The sequence below is a fragment of the Octopus bimaculoides genome, chromosome 2 (genome assembly GCF_046866305.1).
Source record: "Octopus bimaculoides isolate indiv1 chromosome 2, ASM4686630v1, whole genome shotgun sequence".
Lineage (NCBI taxonomy): Eukaryota > Metazoa > Mollusca > Cephalopoda > Octopoda > Octopodidae > Octopus > Octopus bimaculoides.
The window spans coordinates 72,279,542-72,294,164 of NC_142929.1; the positions used below are offsets into that span (position 1 = coordinate 72,279,542).

Sequence of the window (14,623 nt, forward strand, 5' to 3'; positions counted from 1 at the left end):
CACCAGGCTCCAATCTGATTTGGCAGAGTTTCTACAGCTGGATGCCCTTCCTAACACCAACCACTCTTAGAGTGTAGTGGGTGCTTTTACGTGCCACCGGCACGAAGGCCAGTCAGGAGGTACTGGCAACGGCCACGTTCGAAATGGTGTATTTTAAGTGCCACCTGCACAGGGGCCAGTCCAGTACTGGCAACGAACTCGCTCGAATGTCTCTTCACATGCCACTGGTACAAGTGCCAGGAAGGCGACGAAAAGTACAAACAGAACTCAAATAGCTCTGGTGTGCCCCAAGGTTTGATTATGGCCCTCCATCGCATTCCTTCTGTACATCAGCAACCTATTTGCCATTATCTTCAACAATGCCACCTCCTACTCTGATGAGATCATCATTTGCTCTTAACTTTCTGCACCTGATCATTGCTTGCATGCAGCCTAGACACCTCACAACAAACCTTTTGTTATCCACATAAACAGAGACTTTGAAAAATCTATCAGTGTTGTCGTCTTCAACAACAGAAGTCATCATCACTGCCATCATTATTTAACATTCACTTTTCCATGCTTGCATGGGTCAGACCAAGAACAAACAACATTGCTTGTATGACAGTGGTACTCATTTGCACACACACACACACACACACACACACACACACATTCTTATATATAGTCTGATGATGACTTAGCTGGCCAAAATTTCAAAGACCCTGTTAAAAATATTCTTGTATAAAAATAATAAAATTGTACTCTACAAAAGTATAGATTAACCCATCAGATTAATGTAAAATTATTTTTATTATAACTGAACATAACAAATTATATATATATATATATATATATATATATATATATATATTTTAATCAAATGATCTAACTCTTAAATTATGAATAAAAGTGATGAAACTTCCATGCTAGCATGGAAAGCGGACGTTAAACGACGATGATGATGATGATGATGATATATATATATATATATATATATATATATATATATATATATATACACGATGGACTTGCAGTTGCTATTTACAAAATTTGTTTACAAAGCTTTAGTTACCCTGGATGCCACACAGTGTGATTGAACCCAAGATCACATGGTTAGGAAGTAACACCTTGTGCCATCTCCTTGTTTAGGCTCTTTTTTCACTTCTGTTGCTGCTGCAGCTACAACTGCCATCACCACCATTATTGTGACTTTTTTGTTCCTTGAAGCTGGCTGGTCATGTGCCGCCTTCACCTAGCCTACCTGACTTGCCTCTTCTCTTCTCATCACCTACACTCTATTTGTTGTTACCTTTGGCTCTCTATGCAGGACTTGGAATGACTAGCAGTCAGTAACACTGACAGATAGCTGAAGTTTCATCACTTTTATTCATAATTTAAGAGTTAGATCATTTGATTAAAAAAAAAAAAAACATTTTGGAGAATAACATGGAATTATCCAAGGTAATGTCAGTTCTATAAGTTTAGGATGTAGACCAGTTTCATCTGGTTTGGTTTTTAAGCAGGTAGAAATAACTGAAAGAGTAGTTGGATATAACAAATAAAAGCACATACCAGATATAATCTAGTTTTGACTTGTTTTCTAATATGATTTATTCCAACATTCAACTTTGCTGAACTCCTTGAACAGTTTTTGGAAGGAAAGTGGAATAAGGGATAATTCATTACAGGTTCCTTACTTGAGGATGGGGTGGGGGGGGCATTGGCTAAAACTGAAAGAATAAAGACTCACTCCAAAGTTCTGTGTAAGATCTATCATTTTAATGTGTATAAGGAACACTTTTTTGTCAAAAATTAGGTTTAAAAAATATGGGACTCTCTTAAACATGGATAATGTTATAATCCTTTACATCTTTTTTCCAAATTTTAAGCCCCCAAAATTAAGGGGTTCCTTATCCATGTTAAAATACGGTCATTCAGGACCAGAGCTGTTACATTTGTTAGTTAAATATTCCTAATTTATTATTCTTAAATGTGAAATAGTGCTGGACTCTCTGAAGTTAAAAACAGGTTGAAAATGATTTCTCTCAAGAAAAGTAGACTATCGTTGCATTTGTATTCAATATTAAATTTTTGCATAGAAATAATGAAGTTACTGCTTACTTATGAAACTGAACAACAGAGAGAATTAATTTTAAAAGACTAAGTGAAAGTCATTGAAAGAAATTTTTAGAGAAACATCTTGTAACTTCATTGTATGAAATAGTTCATGAAAAACCTTTTAAAATAATCTTACCTACCTACCCTATCCAGATTTCTGTCTCTATTCTCTGTGAGATTCATTTTCGTGTACCTTGTGAGTAAGCCCTGACCCTTTGTCACCATCATCTTTATCTCTCCAGCTATTCCCATCAACCCTTATGTAATGCAGGAAGACACCCGTTCTTTTCCTATCATACTTTAGCCTCTCATCATCTGGCATAAGGCCACCTCCCTCTCTATTATGACCCACTCAGTCAAGAGTCTTTTTTTTTTTTTTGTCTTGTGAGTTACTTGGTGACTTCACTAATACCAGTGCCACGGAAAAAGCACCCAACTGCTCTCTGTAAAGAGGCTGGCATTAGGAAGGCCATTATGTTATGCAATTATGTTAGCAGACATTGGAGCTCAACACAGTCCTCTGAATTTTCAGATCCTTTCAAACCACCCAACTGATGCCAGCATGGAAGACTGACATAAAATGATAATAATAATGATGATGAATGACATATAAAATTAGTCTGCTTGTACTGTTGTAGTTGGCACTCCGTCGCTTACGATGTTGAGGGTTCCAGTTGATCCGATCAATGGAACAGCCTGCTCGTGAAATTAACGTGCAAGTGGCTGAGCACTCCACAGACACGTGTACCCTTAACGTAGTTCTCGGGGATATTCAGCCTGACACAGTGTGACAAGGCTGACCCTTTGAATTACAGGCACAACAGAAACAGGAAGTAAGAGCGAGAGAAAGTTGTGGTGAAAGAGTACAGCAGCGTTCGCCACCATCCCCTGCCGGAGCCTCGTGGAGCTTTAGGTGTTTTCGCTCACTAAACATTCAACACCCGGTCTGGGAATCGAAACCGTGATCTTATGACCGCGAGTCCGCTGCCCTAACCACTGGGCCATTGCGCCTCCACTCTGCTTGTACTAGACAATAGAAAATAATTTAAAAAATCAAACTTTTGCACTAGTATATTCCACTGATATCAGACAAGTTTGCTTTGCTATGATTACTAAGTTAATCTAATTAGAATATGCAGTAACTGAGTGGGTAAAGTGTCATTTTGTTTACTAAAAGTCTTGTGCTATGGCTCTACATGCACATGGTTGTTCTATTATAAGAAAATCAAAATGTGCAACTGTTGAAATATTGTGATAAGATGTTGGGGTGTGCCCTCTGAACTGGGTTGTTTCTGGATAATCTAACTCACAAGAACGGTTCTTCTGAGATGATACCTGCTTCCTTTGTTCTTTCAGCCTGACAGTTTGTCTGCAATCCCAGTTACACATGTTTGTTTTTATTTGAATCTGTGTAACAGCAATACACGCATGTTTATAATAATTATTATCCCATTACATCGGCCATTTTTGTATCATTATCATGTCTTAAATTAGTCTGTAATTAGCATATCGGCCATCTGTACCCTCCTGTCCCGCCCACTAATGCTCTATGTCAGCTGCTGCATGTTGCAGTGGCAACATGCAGCTATTACTACTTTTCAGCAGTTGTTCTGTGTAGTAATGTGCAAGTGAATGAAGTGTTGTTTATTTGAATGAATGTGTGCAAGTCCATGCGGAAACCTTCTGTATGCTGTATAGGTTCAAATTATTTCACTGCACTATTTTACATGCTCCAATACCTTCTTTGCTTTGCAAGTAACATACCTCTCATCGGCAGCGCCCGCTGATTTCTTTAAACACTTTCTATCCAGTTGTATTCCTGCATTTCATTTAAAAGAAAAAAAACATTGTTACTTTTTATTGTTATTATTTATTCGGAAAGCAGTGAGCTGGCAGAATCGTTAGCATGTCGGGCAAAATGCTTAGCGACATTTCTTTTGATTCTTTATGCGTTCAAATCCCGCCAAGGTCAACTTTGCCTTTCATCCTTTTGAAGTTGGTAAAGTAAAGTAGTCGAGCACTGGAGTCAATGCAATCAATATGACTCCCTTCCATTAAAATCACTGACCTTGTGCCAAAATTTGAAACAACTGTTATTATTATTAAGGTCACAAACTGGCAGGATTTTTACAGTACCGGACAAAATGCTTAAGGATATTTCTTCTAACTTTATGTTCTGGGTGCAAATGCCGTCAAGGTTGACTTTGCCTTTCATCCTTTCAAGGTTGATAAAATAAGTACCACTGGGTTCAATGACATCAACTTACCCCGCTTACTCTACAATTGCTGGCCTTGTGCCAAAATTAGAAACCATTATTGTTATTATGATAAACACTATGAACTGGCAGAATTGTTAACACATCGGACGAAATGCTTAGCTTTTTTTTTTATTTATTTTTTTTTACCCCATCTTTATGTTGTGAGTCAACATCAACTTTGCCTTTCATCTTTTTGGGACCAGTCAAACACTGGCATTGTTGAAATTTACCCTCCCCTCACAAAATTTCAGGCATTGTGCCAATTGTAGTAAGCTAGCAGAACTGTTAGCATGCTGGGCAAAATGCTTAGCGGCATTTCATCCATTGCTACATTCTGAGTTCAAATTCCACCAAGATCAACTTTGCCTTTCATCCTTTCGGGGTCAATTAAATAGGTACCAGTTACGCACTGGGGATTGATGTAATCGATTATCCTCCTTCCCTCAGATTTCAGGCCTTGTGCTTATAGTAGAAAGGATTATTATTATTATTAAAAGGCAGTGAGCTGGCAAAATGCTTAACAGTATTTCATCCATTGGCTACATTCTGAGTTCAAATTCCACCAAGATCAACTTTGCCTTTCATCCTTTCAGGGTCAATTAAATAAGTACCAGTTATGCACTGGGGTTGATGTAATCAACAATCCTCCTTCCCACAAATTTCAGGCTTTGTGCCTATAGCAGAAAGGATTATTATTGATTGCCCTGCCGCTCTCCTTTGGCAGGGAGGGGTAGGCAATTTTTATTTGTCTAGTGGCTATAGCAAAAGAGGTAGTATGGTGGACCCGTTTGAAAGGGCTAAAGACAGACACTTTTCTCTTTGGCCAAACCCCTCATCAACTTTTACAAGTTTCACTTGAAAAGGAAGTTGAGGATGGAGAGGGAAGTGTTGTCTCGTGGCAAATTTGTTGAAAGGTGGGTGAATGTTGGAAGAATGGCTAGTGTAGAAAGATCAATTCTGAGAGTGCACCTGTAAAAAGGGAATCAAAGGAGAAGGGCTCTTGCCCTGTTGTTTAGATACCCGTGGCTTTTGTGGGTTTTTCCACGAGAACCTTAAAGTGCCTCCCCTATTGGGAGTTTAATTCGTTCCACATTTTTGTTATTACATTGTATATGCGCGAAAACCCATTGTATCGTCCTGTTTTTGTCTTTTACGTTGTTGCATGTCTTTTAATGTTCTGTATGTGAGTCCTTGTGGCCAATAAAAGAATTAATTATTATTATTATTATTATTGAAAGGTGGCAAGCTGGCAGAATCGTACCATGCCAGGCAAAATGCTTAGCGGCATTTCATCCACTTTTAATTTCTGAGTTCAAATTCTGCCGAAGTCAACTTTACCTTTCATCCTTTCAAGGTTGATAAAATAAGTAATCATCTGTCCCCCTACCCCAAAATTTCAGACCTTGTGCCTATAAATAGATCAGGACAGTGGATTATCAAAATGGTTAAAGTATCAGAAAAAAATGTTTTGTCTCTTGCGGGATGAAACTAAAAAGTTACAAAGCATTAAATCTGTTTTATTGCTTGTACCTCTCATCTTCCTTAATCATCATCATCATCTTCATTTTTACGTCTGCTTTTCCTGCTGGCATGGGTGGGTGGGTGTTTGGGTTGATTGGTCTGATAGGATCCAGTGGGTGCAAGGACTACATCTTGCTTCAATGTCTCAGTTTTGGTAGAGTTTCTATGGTTCAGTGCCCTTCTTAATGCCCTTTTTTTGTGTGTGTGTGGCCCCAGCACAGAGGCCACTTTGTAATTCACAAGACTAAAGAAAGAGACCTCACAATGAAGAGGGGAAAATTAAGAGCTATTGATGATTTTTACGCAAGGTTGAAGTATGGTGAGAGGAACAGGTTTATTGTTGTGAAAAGTGTTAAGGGAAAGACCATCAGAGTGTTTAGGGGAGGGAATAATAGAAAGGGTAAAGGAATAGTGTCAGATTAATAGGAACAGAGGGGGTAGATTATACATGATAACAGTAATAATTTCTAATTTTTTGATATAAGATCACTGTTCAGTTAAATCGACTCTAGGTTGAGCCTAGAGAGTTTGATTTCAGCCCCCTCAAGTGGATTTGAACCACAGTGTAAGGGTTGCAGCTAAATACTGCAAGGCACATTTTTTTTTCTTTTTTTTTTTTCTGGCACTCGTAAAGCTAGCGTATTGAAGTTGAAAGTGTGTTTATCTGAAACAAAAAACTGCCACATTTCACGTAATGTTGTTAGAGCTTGCAACAGCAGCAAATGACTACAACAGAATTATACATATTTTACACCTTGTTTTTGCGGGACAGTGATCAGTGGTGGTGGTGGTGGTGGTGGTGGTTGAGTAGCTGGGTGTGTGTATTATTAGGTGGTGATAGCCAGTGGTGAGAAAGAACAAGTAAAACAAGAGATTTTTCAAATGCTGTTTCTTTATTTTATTCATTCATTCATTCATTTTTCGTTGCTGTTGTTGTTGTCGTCGTTTATTTCCTAATGTAGGGATGGACCTGCTGGAAAGTAGTGGAGGAAACCCAGTTGGGAGATGGTGGTGGTGATGGGGACAAGCTGTGTTGAACGAGTTCACAAGGGGTGGATGAGGATGGTTAAGTGTAACAGATCATACTTACTACCTTTCTAGGACTCATTCCTCCACTTGTTTTATTGTTTAAAACCTTCAAAGGGAATTTTTGATTAGATAAATTTCCTCTTCCTTCACCAACCATTCTACCACACATAGATAGACTCTGGTTGTTGTTGCAGACCAGTAGAAGTGCAGGGAGGTGGTGGTGGTGGTGGTGGGATGGGGACGGACAGCTTCCTCGTTTACAGTTCATCTAAAATTCTCTTTATTTATTCATTCCCAAACTTGTTGGTTTGTACACTGTTGGACAAGAACAAAGGCTGTACACAATGAGAACGGATAAATAATGCAAGAATATTTTTGATTGTGCGTGCAGGTTTGTGTGTGTGTGTATGTATGTGCATGTGTGTATGTAGGTGAGTCGATTTGCATGTGTGTTTGTGTGCGTCTGTTCCTGTCTTGTTAATGTTTAGAAGTTATTTAGCATTCGTAATTACTGCCCACACCAATATCTCATAATTTCATTACCACTTCCCCTCCTCTTTTGTTTAATTATATATTATCATAATTATGGCTTTTGATGATTTGTTTGTTTTATGATCATCATTATTGACATTCATTTGTTATTGTTACAGTTTATGTTTTTAAAGTGTGGCAGGTGGGATAGGTGGGAGCATCAGAAAAGTTAGTGTGTAAGAGCAAATGCCTTCTGCTGTTTAGTCCCGTCCCTTCAACTTCTGGGTTCAAATCTTGCCAAAGATTAACTGTACTCTTCACCTCACAAATAATTGAGATTAGTTGCCTGCATGTGTAGATTTGTCGGGAATAGTGAAGCTCTGATCTTTAATTCTGAATCTTAATCTGTCAGGGTGAATGTTGTTATTTATCCCCATCTTCCTTCTTAATAAATTAAGTACCTGAAATAGGTTGTGAATTCATTTGGCATAATATTTAAAAGATGTCATTAGCCAGGTGTGTTGCACAAGAGACTGAACCTGAAACCACTTGGTTTATGGGTAAACATATTAACTTGCACATCCATAGCCCTTCTTACCTAGTGTTTAACCCTTCTGTCAAAAGTAATGCTTTTTCATGCACATTGGTTTAAATCAATCATGCATTATCTTGTAGCATCACAATTTTAATGAGGGAACTGTTAATTTTAAGAATAATATTGTAGAGTTGGTGTAAGAGGCCAGATCTGTTTGATCAATAAGCGTAGAATATTTGGGTCAGATATGGCCAGTCTAAATGCTAATGGGTTAAAGGATAAAAGGGTACAGACCCCCCTCCCCCTGGTCATGAGTGACCATGGGATTGCACCTAGAACATTTCCATCCAAGACACAAGTTCGGACAAGATTGTTATCCAAGGCAAAAGTAAAGGCTGATACAACTTGGCACCAGTGACATTGCAACTCATTTCTACAGCAGAATGAACTGAAGCAATATGAAATAAAGTGCCTTGCTCAAGAACACAACAAACAACCTGGTCCAGGAATTGAACTCACTACCTCATGATTGTGAGTCCGATGCTCTAACCACTGAGCCATATGCCTTCACTAAAAGATAAACAACCCTAGAAAATGAGAGCAAAGTCAGTCTTTGTGGAAAATTGACCAGGCATGTTTGTGTGGTTAAGAAACTAGTTTTGCAACTATGCGGTTTCCAATTCATTCTTATTGCACCTTGAATGCTGCACAATAGGACTGAACCTGCAGTACTGCTACAACTCCTGGGGCCAACCAATGCCATTGTGAGTAGATGTGGTAGGCAGAAACTTGTTTGGAAACCCAGCATGTTTATGTCTGCAACTTAGCAGTAGAAGTATCCGACATTAAAAAATTTGCACAGGTTTTAATTCGTTTGATTAAATACTTCAGGGCAGTGCCCCCGCCTTGGCTACAGTCAGTCCAATGACAGAAACAAGTACAAGATAAAAGTTTAAACATATATAGGTACAGGCATGGCTGTGTGGTAAAAAGCTTGCTTTGCAACCACATGCTTCCAGGTTCAGTCCCACTGCAGTCTCCACTTGGGCAAGTGTCCTCTACAATAGCCTCGGGTCATCCAAAGCTTTGTGAGTGGATTTGGTAGACGAAAACTGAAAGAAGCCTGTCATATATATATATATATATATATAATGTGTGTGTGTCTGTGTTCATTCCCCCCACTATTGTTTGACAACTGATGTTGGTGTGTTTATGTCCCCATAACTTAGCAGTTTGCCAAAAGAGTACGATGAAATAAGTACTGGGCTTACGAAGAGTAAATCATGGAGTAGATTTGTTTGACTAAAATCTTTTATGGTGGTGCTCCAGCATAGCCACAGTCAAATGGCTGAAACTAGTCAAAGAATAAAATATGCACAACATGCACACACACACACACACACACATACAAAAGGATGGATGAAAGTAAATACTATGAGGTCATTTAGTCTGCCTGTCTTATTATATAGCAGCATATTTAATAGAGGCTACAAAGTGCAGCAGAATTGTACTGGACAGAGGCCATGATTTGCAGCAGAGCAGTTAATGAATTAGGTAATGGAAATGATGTAAAGCTTACAGAAAGTTTAAGTGCAAGATCCATTTCACTTGGATAGGGTGAAATCGTGATTTGTATTGGCAGTGTCGGGTGTGGGGTAGAAGGTGGACAACACGCATAAAACTTATGTGATGATGTGTATTGACAAGTTCGGTGATTTATTATTTATTGTTGAAATGCAAATGGGGCCTGTGTGGTGAAGAATGAAGTTTTGTTTTTCAACCATGTGGCTTTTTTTTTTTGTGGGTTCAGTCACCAGTTGCTGGCCAGTCTTGTGAGTGAATTTGATAGATAGGAACTGAAAGAAATCCAGCTGAGATGCATATATTATCTTATATCTTTTACTTGCTTTAGTCATAAGGCTGCGGTCATGCTGGGGCATGATCTTGATGAATTTTTAGTCAAATGAATCAACCCCAATAGGTACTTTTTCTCTCTCTAAATGTGGTACTAATTCTGTCGTTTTGAGGGATGTAAACACACCAGCACTGGTTGTCAAGCAGTGGTGGGGTACAAACACACACACATCTGTATACATACATATTCTTTTATTTGTTTCAGTCATTTGACTACGGCCATGCTAGAGTACCACCTTTAGTCAAACAAATCAACCCCAGTACTTATTCTATTGGTCTGTTTTGCCAAACCGTTAAGTTATGGGGACATAAACACACCAACATCAGTTAAGTGATGGTGGGGGGGAGGACAAACAGACATACAAATACATATATATATTTTTATTTATATATATATATATATATATATATATATATATATATATATATATATATATATATGATGGGTTTCTTTCAGTTTCCTTCTACCAAATCCACTCACACAGCTTCAGTTATGCAAAGGTTTTGGTCGGCCCAAGGCTATAGTAGAAGACACATGCCTAAGGTGCCATGCAGTGGGACTGAACCCTGAACCATGTGGTTGGGAAGCAAACTTCTTACTACACACGCACACACATTTGTATACATACATATATGTGTGTATGTATATACATACATATGTATTTATATATGATGGGCTTCTTTCAGTTTCCATGTACAAAATCCACCCACAAGGCTATAGTAGAAGACGCTTGTTCAAGATGCCACACAGTAGGTCTGAACCCAGATGAACTTTGGACCATGTATTTGAGAAGGAAACTTTTTACCACACAGCCATGTTTTTTTTTACTTTTCATATAAGATTCAAAAAGATGCATCTTATATACCATGAAGTAAGGTATGTCTCTCGTTCAGTGTCTTTGCCCAAGGATGAGATGCCTGACTTGCTAGAAATAGCAGTCTTGCCTTGACATTGCATGATGTGTGTCAGCATCACTTTGTTTCCGATATTCTTTGAAACATGTCAGGCCATGGAGGAAAATATCTTACTTGGACACATGAAGGGCATCCAGCCATAGCAAATTTGCCTCAACAAAATTCCAGCCAACCCATGCAAGCATAGAAACGTGGACATTCGAAACAACAATGATATTGAGTGATGAAAGGCGGTATTTTATACAGAAACATCAATGAGACAACACTACCCTCTTTGTTTAATGTATTGTATTCAATGACACTCCAATTTCAGCAGCTTATATTCAAGGAAAAAGTTTTTAGTGTATTAAAGCTTATAATATAGGCCTGACTTCACATATAGGACACCAAAATGGGCTTTTTTTTTTTTTTTGTGGTGGTGGCAGGTGCTTTTGTTGTGTGTGTGTCTCTTATATTGGTTTCAGATTTTTGTGTAAATTGATTTTATCCACCACTAATGCTCAACTGGTATTTAATTTATCGGCCCTGAAAGGATGAAAGGCAAAGTCAACCTCGGCAGAATTTGAACTCAGAATGTAAGGATAGACGAAATGCCACTAAGCATTTTTGCCTGACATGCTAACAATTCTACCAGCTTGTGTGTGTGTGTGTGTGTTATATTGCCATCAAATACAATATATCTTTTGTTTGATTTTGTTGTCCAATAGTTAGACAACTGATTTTGCTAGATGTAGCAGCCAAATCACCCTCCTCACACACTACCAGTTTAAAAGAAATAACAGTGGATGGTGGTGAACCCTGCTGTACTCTTTCACCACAACTTTCTCTCACTCTTACTTCCTGTTTCTGTTGTGCCTGTAATTCAAAGGGTCAGCCTTGTCACACTGTGTCACACTGAATTTCCCCGAGAACTACGTTAAGGGTACACATGTCTGTGGAGTGCTCAGCCACTTGCACGTTAATTTCACGAGCAGGCTGTTCCGTTGATCTGATCAACTGGAACCCTCGACATCGTAAGCGACGGAGTGCCAACAACAACAATGACTTCAAATTTTGGCACAAGGCCAGCAATTTCGTGCAAGGTGAGTAAGTTGATTACACTGACCCCCCCTAGTGCCCCAACTGCTACTTATTTTATCAACCCTGAAAGGATGAAAAGCAAAGTCAAACTCATTCAGATCGTAAAAATGGACGAAATGCCACATTGTGCCAATGACTCTGCCAGCTTGCCACCTTAAATAATCGTCATCGTCATCGTCATCTTCGTTAGCGTCCGTTTTCCCTAACTATATTCTACTACTAAAAACAATAATAATCCTTACTACTATAGGCACAAGGTGTGAAATGTTCAGGGTGAGGACGAGTCAATTACATAAACTCCAGTGTTTCGCTGGTACTTAATTTATCAACCCTGAAAAGATGAAAGGCAAAGTCGACCTCAGTGGCATTTGAACTCAGAACATGAAGACAGATGAAATGCTGGAAAAGCATTTCACTCGGCATGCTAGCGATTCTGCCAGCTCACCACTTTTCATAAATATATGACATTAATAATAATAATAATAATAATAATAATAATCTGACTCGCTAACAGCTGAAATGCCTTTAATTATAGGAGCTGCTCAATGAAGGCTAATTTGGGGCTAATCAACAATTTGTTGACTGAATTTGTTTTCAAAAAATCCCTCCCCCCCTCCCGTCCAGTCTTCCCCAAGACTTAGAGATAGTAAAAATATTTCATTATATTTGAATCACTGCAATTTCATGGTTGGGGAAGAAGAAAACGTATGGAGTTGGTGGGATAGAGTTGTGGGCAGGTGGATGGAGGGGAGGGTGAATTACAGCATGTAGCGATGGGTGTAATTATTATTATTATTATTGTTGTTGTTGTTGTTATTATTATTATTATTATTGCAAGGCATGTGCAATGTGTGTTGCTGCTTATATTAATTGCTGTGTTGTTCAGGCATGCACAAGTATGAGCAGTTTGGATGCAGTTTACAGCTATGCATTCATGTCGAACACACAGACACTTGCTGTACCTGACTTTTGGTATAAATATATAGGTGTGTGTGCATGCACACACATGTACTCTTCGCACAGGACATCCTCTGTGCACACACGCATATTCTGCACACACACACACACACACACACTCCTCATGCACAGACATTCTCTCTCTGAACAAACACACACTCTCTCAATATATGCACCCTCTCTCTTTGTCTCTTTCTCCACACACACGCTCTCTCTCTCCACACACACACACACACGCTCTCTCTCCACACACACACACACACTCTCTCCCTCCTCACACACACGCTCTCTCCACACACACACACACACACACTCTCTCTCTCTCCACACACACTCTCTCTCTCTCCACACACACACACTCTCTCTTCACACACTCTCTCCACACACATACACACTCTCCACACACACACACTCTCTCCACACGCATACACACACTCTCTCTCTCTCTCCACACACATACACACACTCTCTCTCTCTCCACACACATACACACACTCTCTCTTTCTCCACACACACACACTCTCTCTTTCTCCACACACACACACACTCTCTCCACACACACACACTCTCTCTCTCTCTCCACGCACACACACTCTCTCTCTCTCTCTCTTTCTACACAACCTCTCCCACACGTGGTCTCTTTCTCTCCACACACACGCGTTCTCTCTCTCTCTCTCTCTCTCTCTCTCTCCACACACGGTCTCTTGTCACACCCACACACTCTCTCTCTCCCACATTCCCCTCCTTCTTTCTCTTTCCTCCCTCCCTCACCACATTCATACATGCATACATAGACACTTTTTCCACACTTTCTGCATACTCTCTTCATATGCACACATACACACACATGCTCTCTCTCTCTCTCTCCCATGTACACACAAACTCTTTATCAAAGACCTCTCTCTCTCCCTCCCCTAAATCTCTTCCGTAGAGATATGCAATCCCTCTGTAGATGCTGTTGCTGTGATGTTATTGGTGTAGGTGGAGGGAGAAGCAGATCAGAGAGGAGGTGGCTATAACTTGATAATGGCTCTCAAGCTATCACTTTGCTGGTCTTTCTGATGCCTTTAATGTTAAGGTTATGTCGTTGCTGTTAATGTTTAACCACAGGCCAGCCCTAATCTAAGGACATTCCGATCGTGGCCAAACATAGGATCCAAATGTTGCTGTCTTTCCTTCAGAGGATTTGGGTGTTGTTTGATAGATTTAACTGCTATTTCTTGCAGGCAGAGGGATGAGGTATATGGAGCAAAAGGAATGCTTTTGGCAAGCTTAAACTGCACTGCAGGTTCAATTCCCAGTTGGATCCTTTTCACATAATATCCTCCCAAAATATCTTTTATGTTAGTTTCAACTATTGGACTGTGACCATGCTGGGGTACTGGCTTGAAGGTTTTAGTCAAACAAATTGTGACCCCAGTACTTTAAAAAAAAATTTTTTTTAGTCTGTTACTTATTCTATCTGGTCACTTCTACTGCACAGCTAGATTATAGAGATATTACCAAACCAACACCGTTTCTCAAATAGTACTGATGAACAATCACACACCACACACACACACACATTGTTCATATCAATCTCAAGACTGTATGTCAATCATCATCGTCGTTTAATGTCCACTATCCGTTCTGGCATGGGCTGGACAGTTTGATAGGGACCAGCCACACAAAAGACTGCACCAGACTACTGTGTTTTGGCATGGATTTTTATGGTTGGAAGCCCTTCCTACCACCAACCACCTTACAGAGAAGACTGTTTTTTGCAAGGAGCCAGTATAAATGAGGTCAGCTTTGGCATGGTTTTTACAGCTGGACGCCCTTCCTAACACCAACCACCCACTCA

General features: G+C 39.5%; 1 protein-coding gene across 8 annotated transcripts in view; it reads left to right on the top strand.

The window, feature by feature from the left end:
• LOC106867786 (axin-1) overlaps positions 1–14,623 on the top strand; it is a 214,702-nt gene that overhangs the window by 158,892 nt on the left and 41,187 nt on the right. The window lies entirely within an intron of this gene.